General features: G+C 44.8%; 1 pseudogene; it reads right to left on the bottom strand.

Moving 5' to 3' along the window:
- Nucleotides 1-10,953: 10,953 nt before the first annotated feature.
- On the bottom strand, nucleotides 10,954-11,318 carry LOC147962339 (uncharacterized; annotated as a pseudogene).
- Nucleotides 11,319-12,387: the final 1,069 nt, after the last annotated feature.

Below are 12,387 nucleotides of genomic sequence, written 5' to 3' on the forward strand. Positions count from 1 at the left end.
TGATGATGTGCCTTTGAATGGTGCATTTTAAACACACAAAAGTCTGCAGTTCAAATAAGTTTTAAAAAATAAAATCCCTTTGTAATTGATGAGTTTTCTTTAGAAATCCTGATACTTTGAAAGAGATTGTCCGTTTTGTACACGAAGTGCATCCAAATTTTGTCGTAACCCTCTCAACTTTTTAGCACATGCTATGTGGGTGAAATGATGATACCACGCCAACTTTCAACCTCTTCAGAGTTCATCTGAAGTGCTTTTGAATTTCAGGGTCATTTAGCTCAAATAATGAACTAATATGAAAAAGAATGATTTGGAAAACTTTTATGAAACTCTAATAAAAAAAATAATAAACTAAAAGAATGAACTACAAACTTTAATGAAACTCTAATAGAAAAAAGAATGAACTAGAAAACTTTAATGAAACTCTAATAGAAAAAGTATTATTGAAACTAAAATTATATAAAATTTATGCAACTAAAATTATCAAAGTATTTGCTGCTCAAAACGTTATAAGCAATTTTTCATAAAATAAATAAAAAAGCAAAAATAAAATAAGTAGAAACAAAATAAACTTTAATAAATAAGTAGAAACAAAACAAATTAAAATAAACCTTAATAAAATAAAATAAAATAAAATAAATAAAATAAATAAAAATAGCAACAGTAAAAAAGAAAACAAAAAACTGGGAAAAAATAAAAAATGCCACCTACTGGGCCACCACGGCCTGAATACGATTAGGAACCTAGCTAGTTGGGCCAGGATTTAGGCCCGCAGAAGGCCCAGCAGACCCACAGGCATAGCAGTATGAGATTAGGCCCACAGGCCTGCAATTCAAAGGAGATTGAGAGAGACGGCAGGGCGGCGCTTATAAACAGGTGCGGCAGCTCCTCAGCTAGCGAGGTGGGACTAAACATCCCACCGCACCGCGGCTTTGGCAGGCGCAGGCCATTGGTCTCGGTTGGTGCCATGAACCGGGACCAATCCCCCCCTTTGGTCCCGGTTTGTGGCACCAATCGGGACTAAAGGGGGGCATTGGTCCCGGTTAGTGGCACCAACTGGGACCAAAGGTCTCTGTTTTCCGCCCTTTGGGCTGCTGAAAAGAGACCTTTGATCGCGATTGGTGGCACCAACCGGGACTAAAGGGCGGCATTGGTCCCGGTTGCTGCCACAAACAGGGACCAACGCCGTTCGCCGCCCGCGCCGTCGCCGTCCGCCGCCCACGCCGTCGCCGTCGCTCGTGCCCCTGCCCCTGGCCCGCGCGCCCCCGCACGCCGTCGCAGTCGCCTGCCCCCGCCGACGCCCTCGCCGGCCGGCCCCTCTGTGATCCTCCGTTGCCCCGGCTCTCTTTTTTTCATTTTTTTTCCATATATGTATTTTTTACTAAATTTTCTATTTGAACATTTCTTTAAAAAAACTAAGCAATACTACTTTTTTTGAACATTCTATGATATAGGTTAGTGCATTAGATGTTAGGTTAGTGTGCATTTTAGATTAGTTGAATTAGATGTTTTTAGTAAGTGTTTAATAGAATTAGTTAGAAAAATAATAGAACTAGTTAAACTAGTTTATTTTGAGTAAGTAATACTTTATTTTATTTATAGTAAGTGCTTAGTAGTTAAACTAGTTGATTTAATAAAACTACTTTATTTTACTATAGAAGTAGTTTATTTTTAGTAAGTACTACTTTATTTTATTTATAGTAATTGCTTAGTAGTTGAACTAGTTGATTTAATAAAACTATTTTATTTTACTATAGAAGTAGTTTATTTTTAGTAAAAAAATTAATAGAACTAGTTTATTTTTTTAGTTAAAGCAATTATTCCCGCATCGACGTCGACGATGTCTATCCCGCATCCTCGTCATCGACTCGGTGGAGGAGGCCTGCTTGATCAGAGGGGCCATGTCCGGGACTGGGCTCCGCCGGGCTGGTATTGGGAGGTGCTATCTTCCGGGGGGCGTAGCTCGGTGAGGAGCCAGCCCGTCGTTGACCCGAACCTTGTTTGGTGGCGGTCGCGTGGGCCGGTGATGGTGCCGAAGTTTTCGGACACCGCGGAGGTGGTACGTCACCGTGTCAGCAAGGAGGACGAGCACGTCCGTCGCTACATGGTTGCGTTGGAGGGCAGGTTCGATGATACCTGACAGGTTCTTTAGGGATCTCACTGCAGCTATGATCCTATGATGGTTCCTTCTGTTTGGGTGTCAACCGCCCGCGCCGATACCCATCGGGCGCTATGGTTCTAGCTGTATTAACCATGCTATATGTATGATACTATTCAAGGTGTATTAGTGATAATATTCGACGATGTACGAACGCAAGAGATGATGTAGTTTTGCTTATTGAATGCATGCTAATTTGAATACTAATTTATTTTACGATTTGGTTTTGCTTATTCAATTCTCAAATTGAAAAATTACTCCTACTTTGAATGCTAAAATTAAACGCTCGATATGTCCTTTTTTAGACATAATTAAACGACATTTCGGGTTGACTTTAAGTTTGTCGAGGCTCCACCATATATGAGAGAGGACGAAGAAGCCCGGCTGTTGTCGTGGGGGTCATTTCTCCTTCTTCTCCGGGTGCTAGACCTTTGTTACGCACTACGGGAAGAAGGAGTAACGACCATCACCGACGGTCGCAAATGTCAGAGAGGAATCAGTGAGGGAGAGTCTCCACTATATAGACTCGGCAGACCGATAGTCAACCCGTGATGAATAATAATGATCTATTTTAATTTTTATAGTACATATATTGAATTGTACAAGTTTAATCTTTGAATTATGAACGTAGAAAATGTCATCATCGGACAACGAAAGTCTCCCGGGGGAGTGCAGCTGGTGCAACGGCGAACAAGGTCTGTGCGGCAGGCCTCACCTGGACGAAGATTGGTGCTTCACCATTAAGCTCCAGGAGACCTTCGATGTTGAAACGATACACAACGACAAAAAGTGTTTTTTCCGTAATTAAGCATGACTTCAACTATTTCAACGTGTAATTTTCATCTTTTACAATTCGAGTAGCTTATCTCATGCCATGCAACACGCTATGTCTGGGAGAGGATGGATTTTGAAGACCATGAAAATTTCGAAACAAAGAAAATTCACATAAGGACCCATCATGATGTGGATTTGAAGTAAATCTATATAATTCCGAGAGCGTAACCCATTTTGGTTGCAAAAATTAGGAAGCACTTTGCAAGATGTATGGTTTTTATGAGGGTATGCTTGTTACCATGGATCTTGGTGATCCTGACATCGACCAAGACAATATGGACATTTGGGTCCTTGTTGATACGCTTCCAATTCTATCGCTATGTGAGTTTCTCAAACATAGTTATTAACTAATTTATATTGTTCATTTTCAAAATAGTTGACAACTTATTTCCATTGACAGCTTATTTTCATTGTTCAAACAACGTGCGGAACATGATAGACAAAACCTACTACACCGATAGCTCTGAGTTAACTTATCAGGAGCAAAATCATCTGGTCGCATTTTGTACTGATCTTGAGAATTACAATATCTATAATAAAACTCCTCCACATTATGGTCAATACATGCCATTAGTGCACGTGTTGAACTACGGTAACATCCATGAAGATGCCATGGTAAGATTTTTTACTATTACGACATCTGTGCATCTTCTGCATAAATTCTTTTAAAACTTAACTACATTGCTAACTACGAAGTTATTACTATGTTTTTCAACAGAAAATCCCGAATGATTGTGTGCCTCATCTGATGTATCAGAATGGTCGCCTTGATGTTTTGAACATACAGTCAGGTCGTCCTACGAATCTCACATGTCCATATCGGATTTCTAAAAGAAGTGGAGGCCTGAAAATCACAGAATGGAAAAAATGTATGGACAGTCATAAGGAGGTACTTGGAAGCAAAAGGAAGCGAAGCGCAAGAATTGGAGACAGGATGATCTCCATTCTCCATAATGGAGAGTCAGGGCCTATATTGTTTTATGCTATTTTACCTTAAAGAGGGTATTTAGGTCCTACCTAATACTGATGATCATGTGCTAAGAACAATTAAGTTGGGTTGGTTCGATGACTATGAGGATGATGATCGTATGACTTGTTATTAATAATGAGTAGAAGTTGTATGATGATGATTAGTAGGACTTGTTATTATGATGAAGCATAATGCGAGCATGAAGAGTTTTTATATATCAATGGGAGAAATGAACATGGATTGGATTGAAGTGAAGGCAACATATGGTGCATGTTGAAAGTAGTACTAATCCAAACTTGATCAAGTTAGGATATTAGTATTATTTTCGACATGCACCACACATGATGCCTTCACTACAATCTAAGCCATGTTTAGGCATAGTAGTAGCATTGATAAACCAATCACGGAGATAAGAGAGAACACTTCTCTCTATTAGCTAGCTAACACCCTAAATTAACCCTCAAAACCCCCTAAACCACCCTCTTTCAAAAAAACCAAAAATCACAGCTCCTGCCAGCTACTGACGCGTGGATGCCTTTTGGTCCCGGTTGGTGCTATCAACCGGGACCAAAGGCCCTCCTGCCTGGGCTCGCTGCAGCGGCCACGTGGAGGCCCATCTGTCCCGGTTGATGTAAGAACCGGGACTAAAGGTATAGGCTTTAGAACCAACCCTTTGGTCCCAGTTCTCCAACCGGGACAAATGGGCCCTACGAACCAAGACAAAAGGCCCTTTTTCTACTAGTGAGCGGTGAGCAACAAAGTGACAAGGGAGATTATATTATGTCTTCTCTTGCTTTGGTGTGTTTCTCAAAGTACACTAGCAATGTACGTAAAAAACACAAATGGACTACTGCAGAGTGGAGCGGAATAATACGAAAGCGTTGATAGTAAAGGAGAGGAAGACAGAAAAACCACAACATGTGCTTGAATGGTCATGCTATACATATTTTGTACTCATAGCAAACAGGAAACTGTGTGATATGCATTAGCTTAAACAAGTAAATATCTTTGAAACTTGATTTTTTTTAACTCCCGTGGCAACCACAGGCAATCACCTAGTTATAGATTACGAACGGTAGTGGGTGACACAAACCGATTTTAGATCGCAAAACCAAAAAAGATCACTGATCAATCGTTCCGTGAGGAGAGAAAAAAACGGATTCGAAAAAAAGACTCTTTAGGACAGCCGGTCAACACAGCCGGCGGACAATGCCTGCATACAGGCGGCGCGGCCCTGGTGGCGATAATGGAGATCGGCTGCCCCGGAGACGACACGGCGGGGAAGCAGCGGCCGCTAGGGTTTGGATCAAGATTAGGCTAGAGCATGCACTTGTACAGTGAAGATAGAGCGCCCGCATCACCAGCTCAGATGTCGCCTGCGTACGGCGTGCCCCAGTAGCTCGAGACAAGATGCACGTGCTGATCCGTCCAACCACATCTATCCCCCGTCAATGTGTGGCATTTTCAGCAAGGTGACGTCTTTTCTTCTGTGGACCTGCTTTTGTTCGTTTAGCATGTTCGTTTGGACCTTGCATATGATGACGAGCAACGGAAAAAATGGCTCAGCTGAGTCATACGTAGAAGCCTAATAGGGGGCAGCAGCTGTAAATTAAGGCTGCAGTCCGTACGTGGATATGGTCCGCACCATCGAGCTCTGGCCGGTCGCCATTAATTTTGACAAATAAAGGAAAAAACATATGGCTCAGATGAGTCGGAGGCTGCCTGGAGATTCAGGAGTAGCATGACAAGTGTGCATGCATATAGGACTGGTGGCCTGCAGCTAGCCCGGCCGCAAAATCTCGTCAAGATCCCACTTGCAGCTACTATGGGAGGACACCTTAATTGCATACTGACATATGTCGGACGTTTTAATCTTTTTTATAAAAGGAATACGACGGGGGTTCGTACAACCATAGCTAATGTGCAACGATTTGAGTATACAATGGCGAACATGTGAATTACGATGGTTGATAGCTACGACAAGTAATGCTACATCTACAAAAAATTAATAGCATAAAACATGTGTGACGTATGTGCATGTCAGTCAAGTTAACATCCTGTTAGAATACAACTTACCAAGAGAGGTTTACGGCTGACAAGTCGAGACAATTGCTTGCCAGTAGTGTTTTCTTGTGCTACCACTCATTGTGGACCACTTGATGTTGCAATCAGACATGTCGTTGTCCTTTTTATGACGGACCGGATGGAACACCCAAAAGCATAATCTAGTAAAATGTTCTTTCAAGGAAATAACATAAAATAAGCCATAATTCCGGTGAGTCTTGTTCTTGCCCTCGAACATGTTCAACCCCGACAAATGAACCATGTTTACTTGCTGAACATAAAGCAACATGAGTAAGTGTGGTTATGCCAAATGAAGTGATCCATGAGGTTAAGAAATCTGGTACGGAAGGACTTGTCCTTAAGCTTGATTGTGAGAAAGCATATGACCGAGTTAGTTGGGAATTTCTATTTGAGATTCTGTGCTCGAGAGGTTTATGTACAAAATGGATCAATTCGATTAGAAAAACTATTATTGTTAGGATCAATGACACCAATGGCCCCTACTTTGTAGGTGGAAAGGCCTCAAACAGGGCCATCCATCAACCCCCCTGCTTTTTAACTTAGTTGCAATGTTTTTTCAAAAATATTGTTTAAAGCTGCTAGGCATGGCATTATTTCTGGGCTGGCGACAATCTCCTATGCCTAAAAAATTCTATAAAAAAGGCTAGAAATTTGAAGTGGATTCTTTCCTGCTTTGAAAACCTTTCTGGAATGAGAATTAATTTTCATAAAAGTGATCTTCTTAGCAATAACATCAAGGAAGGTGTGGCAAAAATCTTTTGCGTAACTTTTTTGCTGTCAGTTGGGGTCTTTTTTCCATCAATTACCTAAGTGTCCCTTTAAACTACGATCAGCTACGGAGGGAGGACTTGCAACCTATCATCGATAGGATTATAAAATTATTCTCTGGTTGGATGGGGAGGACTCCGTCCTACCGGGGTAAAGTAATTTTGTTGTGTGCTTGCATTATCAGTATTCCTGGTTATCTTATGGCCATTGTTAAGTTCAACAAGTGTTATATCAATGCAATGAACTCCCAAATGGCTCATTTCTTTTGGGGAAATATGGGGGACAACCATAAGTACCACCTAACTAACTGGAGTTTGGTATCCTGAAAGAACAAATTTGGTGATCTGGGTGTTCCAAATATTAGACATTTTAATATGGCTCTTCTAGCCTCTTTGGGGAGAAGATACTTTGACAGTGAAGGGAGGGATTGGAAAACTCTGATTGATCACAAATAGATTATTGATAAACCTAATGTTTTGTGGGCTAAAGTTGGAGTTGGATCTCGTTTTTGGAAAGGAATTACATGGGCTATAAATGCCTCTAATGATTTCGATAAATGGAAGGTGGAAAATGGTGAGAAAATAACTTTCTAGCATGACACATGGTTGGGAGATTGCTCCCTTAAAGTAAAATATTGGGCTTTGTTCGAAATACGTGATCAACCTCTCTATTCCCTTGCTCAAGTCTGGGATGGCATGAACCTGAAACTAAATTTTAGGAGATGTGTAGATCAGTCTGGGAGGGACTTGTGGTTGCAATTGTTGAGTGAGGTCTATAAAGTGGCATTAACAGAGCATTCAGATGAACCCATTTGGTTGCTGGAACCAAATGGCAGATACCCTGTTAAGTCCTTTTATCATAAAATTAAATCTGGAGGTGTGGTTTCTACCATTGGTGACTGTCTTTTGAAAGTCATCTGCCTCAATATATTCCTATCTTTCTATGGCTAGCTGTCCTACCAAAGTCCTAACTAGAAATAACTTGTCTAAGAGGAGACATGTAGATGCTATTACTTGCTTTCTTTTGTAATGAACCTGAGAATGTGAAACATCTTTTCTTTGAATGCACCGTGGCTTCACATGTCTGGGGTTTCATTGACGAAGCTTTTCAAATTACTGCTCCTATTTCGTTCCATGATATTATTGCCATTTGGCGATTGAATAAAAATAAACCTGTGCTATGTATGGTTATGGCAGCCTCTTTATGGAGTTTGTGGACTCTAAGAAATGATTTCTGTTTTCAGGAAAGAACCTAGAAGGGCATGCGTTGCGTCTTTGCAAAACTAAGCGGGTTCCTTCATCTATGGAGCATACTCTGCAAGGACACTCAAGTTGTGCTCCTCCGAAGTGCCTTCTTTTGTTGGACAAGCAGTAAGGGGAGCTACATAGAATTTCTTGGGGATGACATAGAGCTCAGGTGGGCGCGACTCCTGGGAGATGTGTGATATATAGCTCTTCTTAGGGCCTATTCACCCCTCTTAGGAGTTCTATCCTCCTTGACATGTAATATATCTAGAAAAAGTGTGGAGAGACGTTCTTTAGTTGGACATCTATTTTTTTTAGAAAAGGAGGACGACCCCCGGCCTCTGCATCTGGGCGATGCATACGGCCATTTTATTAATTATTGACACAAGACCGTACAGATTCATACAACAATAAGTCTAAAGCCACCAAAACAAGCAACAATTGTCGCTATCCCTATCCAATTGATGTAGGGGCGCTGAAAGTCTGGGCCTAATACCAAACAGACCACGCAGCCAAACCTAAACATCTAAAGACTTGAGGTCCCACCCAGGACGCCTGCCTGGTATGGGCACCCACCAGTCCGGTGTGCTTCTCAACCAGGACCCCTGCCGGGTATGAGGCCGCCGCAGCCGCCTACCACCAATCCATCTTTAGAGCTGTACTGCTGCACCGACCTTGCCAGGCCTATCTGCCATCAACGCCACCATGACGCCAGACAGCTTCCACCTCCTGCACGAGTCCATCTCCGCGCATCAGACGCCGAGTCTCCACAGCGCCACGCCGCCGAGATCCGCCACCATCAATGTGTAAGATGAAGCACCGCTCCACCAAAGTCGCCGTCCTCTAGTCCCTCGAGCCCGTGTGCACCTCCAAGAATGACGTCCCCAGGGGGGAAACGACACCAGAGAGCCGCCGTCATCCGATCTAGTGATCTAGGGTTTCCCCCGGAGGTAGCAGAGAGTGGCCTTGAACTTCTCCACGATGATGCCTTCAGGAAGGGAACGACGCAGACAACGTCGCCATCGCCGGCCTTGGCAATCGCCAATAGCAGGTTTTCACCCGGATCTGATCGAAGACCTCCATCCCTCGTGCACGGGTTGCCGCCATCCTTGCCGGGATCTGATGATCCCGCTGCTAGATCTCAGCAAGGAAAAGCCCCCCACCGAGACCCGCCAGCCGAGCATGGGAAGCCGAGACCGCGCCCGCAGGATCAGATTCGCGATGGATCCATGCCCGCGCCGCCGCCCCAGAATCAGCCCTGCGCGCAGCCGCCACGGCCTGTCGAGGCTTGCCGCCGCGTGCCCCGCGCCCCGCCACCGCTCGCCGAGGCCTGCCACCTCGCGCCAAACCGCGAGCGCCGCAGGACACCGCCGCCTGCCGCCTATCCGCCGCCCGTGGAGGAAGGGGAGTCGGGAGAGGGAGTCCCCCCGCCGCCGCCGTCTGCCACGCGGGTTTCACCCGGCGGCGTCACCCAGCGGCGGCGCGAGGAGGGGAGAAGGAGAGGACGGCGGCGGCCCTAGGGTTGGAGAGCCCCCGAGTCGCCCAGGGCGGGGGCCACGCGAGGGACGCGAGGGGGCCCTCTAATCTAAAAAAATGGGGGAGAATTTCACTTCCCCGGCCTCTCGTAAAAATGGGGGTAGAATTTCACTTCCCCGGCCTCTGCACCAACTAGGAATGCATACGGCCATTTTAGTACGAGTACCAAGATAAACATGGTCCTCGGAATTTTTTTAAAATGAGTATCAAGATATTTTTTGATGGGTAGTTTCACCACACACCAAACTTGATCCTCAATAAATGGGGGAAAATCCCTGTGCATCACCTGTCAATTCTAGGAATTGAACTCGGGTTCTTAGGCTGCACAACCATTAGTTGGACATCTATTTGGTTGCCTGCCATTTAGTTAATCTCTTGCCTGATCAATTCTGACAGGTCGTATGCCGTGAACCATGTTGCTTCACTCTATAAAAGTGGACAGGGGAGGGGGGGCTTTCATTCAAGAAAGAAAGCAACACGGTTATCAATTTAAGATGAATTTTTCTAACACTTTATTGCAACAGGGAGGCAAAATAGCACAAGAGAGAGTATGCCCAACAGTTTGGTTGTGGTGTTAGCTCCTTTCTTTTAAAATATCTTAGCATTGCAACTCACTCTCGGAGACTATGTAATAGAGTAGGTTTTCAATTTTCAAAACAAAACAATTTCGGACCTCATTGAGATTTCAAATTTTAATTTGTTTTAATGAATATTAACCTAATTGAAATTTCTTTTGAAATTAGTTTGACTGGCTCGGAATTTCGGAGTCGAAAATGTTTCAGGCCCCACGTTCATTTTTAACCCTAAATAGACACTTGAAATACATAGAAGTTCATAAATAACTCTAGTGTCTTAAAGGGATAGATGTTCATTTTTTTCGTACGGAAGCTAGCTAGTACTCCCTCTGATCCATATATTACTAGTTGCTCACATGGATATATCTAGACATATTTCAGTGATATATCCGTTTGAGCAACAAATAATATGGATAGGAGGGACTATTACTTATCGACACGGTGTTGACCAATGTCTTTATTTCACAATGTTTTCTAAATGCCCCTAAAGTAATCATTTCTGAGAATAGACCCAGATTTTTCTGGCAACGTCATTACCCGCCACGGTCATATAATCTGACGAATTGCGAAATTTAGTGTCAAATCCAAGGACAAGGATGGTCTTGACCTTAAAAACAAATATCCAGTTAACTATAAGAGCGATGGTATGAATCCAACGCATACACAGCAGGAACTTTGAAACAAATGGTTATATATCTAACTATAACGTACCTAGCGGCTAGCACCGGAAATAAAGGGTGCGGACCAAGGATACTGGCAGAGTTTGATCGATCAGCCGACCGGTTACAGCCGGAGAGCCAAGTCGAGCTCGTGGTCGCGCTCCGACGAGCTCCTGCCGCGCATGTGCGCCACAGAGCCTGCTGCAGGCTCCCCGGAGATCTGAGCAGTGGTGGCAGCCCTCCCCGCCTTCCAAGAGTGCGCCGTGGCAGCAGCGGTCTCCCGGAGGTGCTTGGCCACGGCGCGCTCTTGCTTGTGCGCGTTTTGGTGGCCACCGTGCGCTTGCGCAGTGCGGAACTTTTGGTCGCAGTAGACGCATGGGAACTTGGGAAGAAGCGGGGGAGGGGCGGGGCCGTCGTCACGCACACAGCAAAGCCCAGAGTGAGCTCGAGGCTGAGCTCCTCCTGGGCGCTACTCTCTACTTGCTCCATTGTTATCGTATATGACTGTATGTATGAGATGAGCTAGTTAACTTGATCCAAATCTTGAGACCTTCCATCACTATGGCGACTTTTCCTCTCCTGAAACCTACCAGAGGCGATTTCCTCGTCTCCCCGGAAAATCGCCGTTGGGCAATCCCTGAAAATAGGTTCCCTACGAAATCCAATCCCGAATCCCCCCTCTACAATCCTACCCAACCAGTTCCCACTTCCTTGGCCAGAATCAAAAGCCGCATCAAAGACACCGCCAGTACAGTCGAAAGGTTAAAGACTCAGATCGTGGCTTTGAGAGTTCAATTGGAAAACGTAAGAGCCATTCTTCCTACATTCAATCTCTCTGTTGATGAGAGGAGTGAGCCGCCTGATCCGGGACGTGGGCAATCAACAGAGCAAAGAACTAACTCCCGCTTTAAGGGGCATGAAGAGCAATACAGATCATGGGGGGCGTTTCTGCCTAAGGAGATGGAAAGGCCCCCATTTACAGGGAGTAATTCGGAGCATAAAGAAGGTATTAACAAGGCCATGGAAGGTTTGCTATTTAGAGAGAGCTCTGTTCTGCAGATTCCATCCTCAGTCTCCCGTGTTCAGTCTTCTGTTCCCCACTTGCACACAAGGTGTTTGTTGTTTTGCCTAAGGGCAGCGATGGAAGCCCACCAAAAAAAAGGGCCTCGAGGTGGCGTCAAGGTCGGCTGCTGCGGGAGGGAACATTGCGCAGGGGTCGGGTTCGGCGGCTGGAGGCTCGGACGACCTGCTCGTCGACCACGTCCTCTCCACCGGGGTCCAGCGGCCGGGGAAGGAGATATCCAAGGCTGTGGGGGGTCCTGAGAAGAAAACCTTGGTCATCAACATGACCGGGGCTCGAAAGGCGGTGCAGGCACGCTTCCTGGCGGTCGGACTTTTCCTGTCCGTATTGCTTGTGAATTCCAGGCAATTGATCGATCATATGAAGAAAGTCTGGAAGGTGCGTGGTGAGCTGGGTGACCATGAACTGGTCGCGATGGAAGGGCGAAAATTCGTTCTTGAATTCTCCGAGGATGGTGACCGGCAACACGTCATCAAG

Source organism: Triticum urartu, chromosome 7A (genome assembly GCF_056163025.1).
Source record: "Triticum urartu cultivar PI428250 chromosome 7A, HENAU_Tu73, whole genome shotgun sequence".
In the NCBI taxonomy this organism is placed as follows: domain Eukaryota; kingdom Viridiplantae; phylum Streptophyta; class Magnoliopsida; order Poales; family Poaceae; genus Triticum; species Triticum urartu.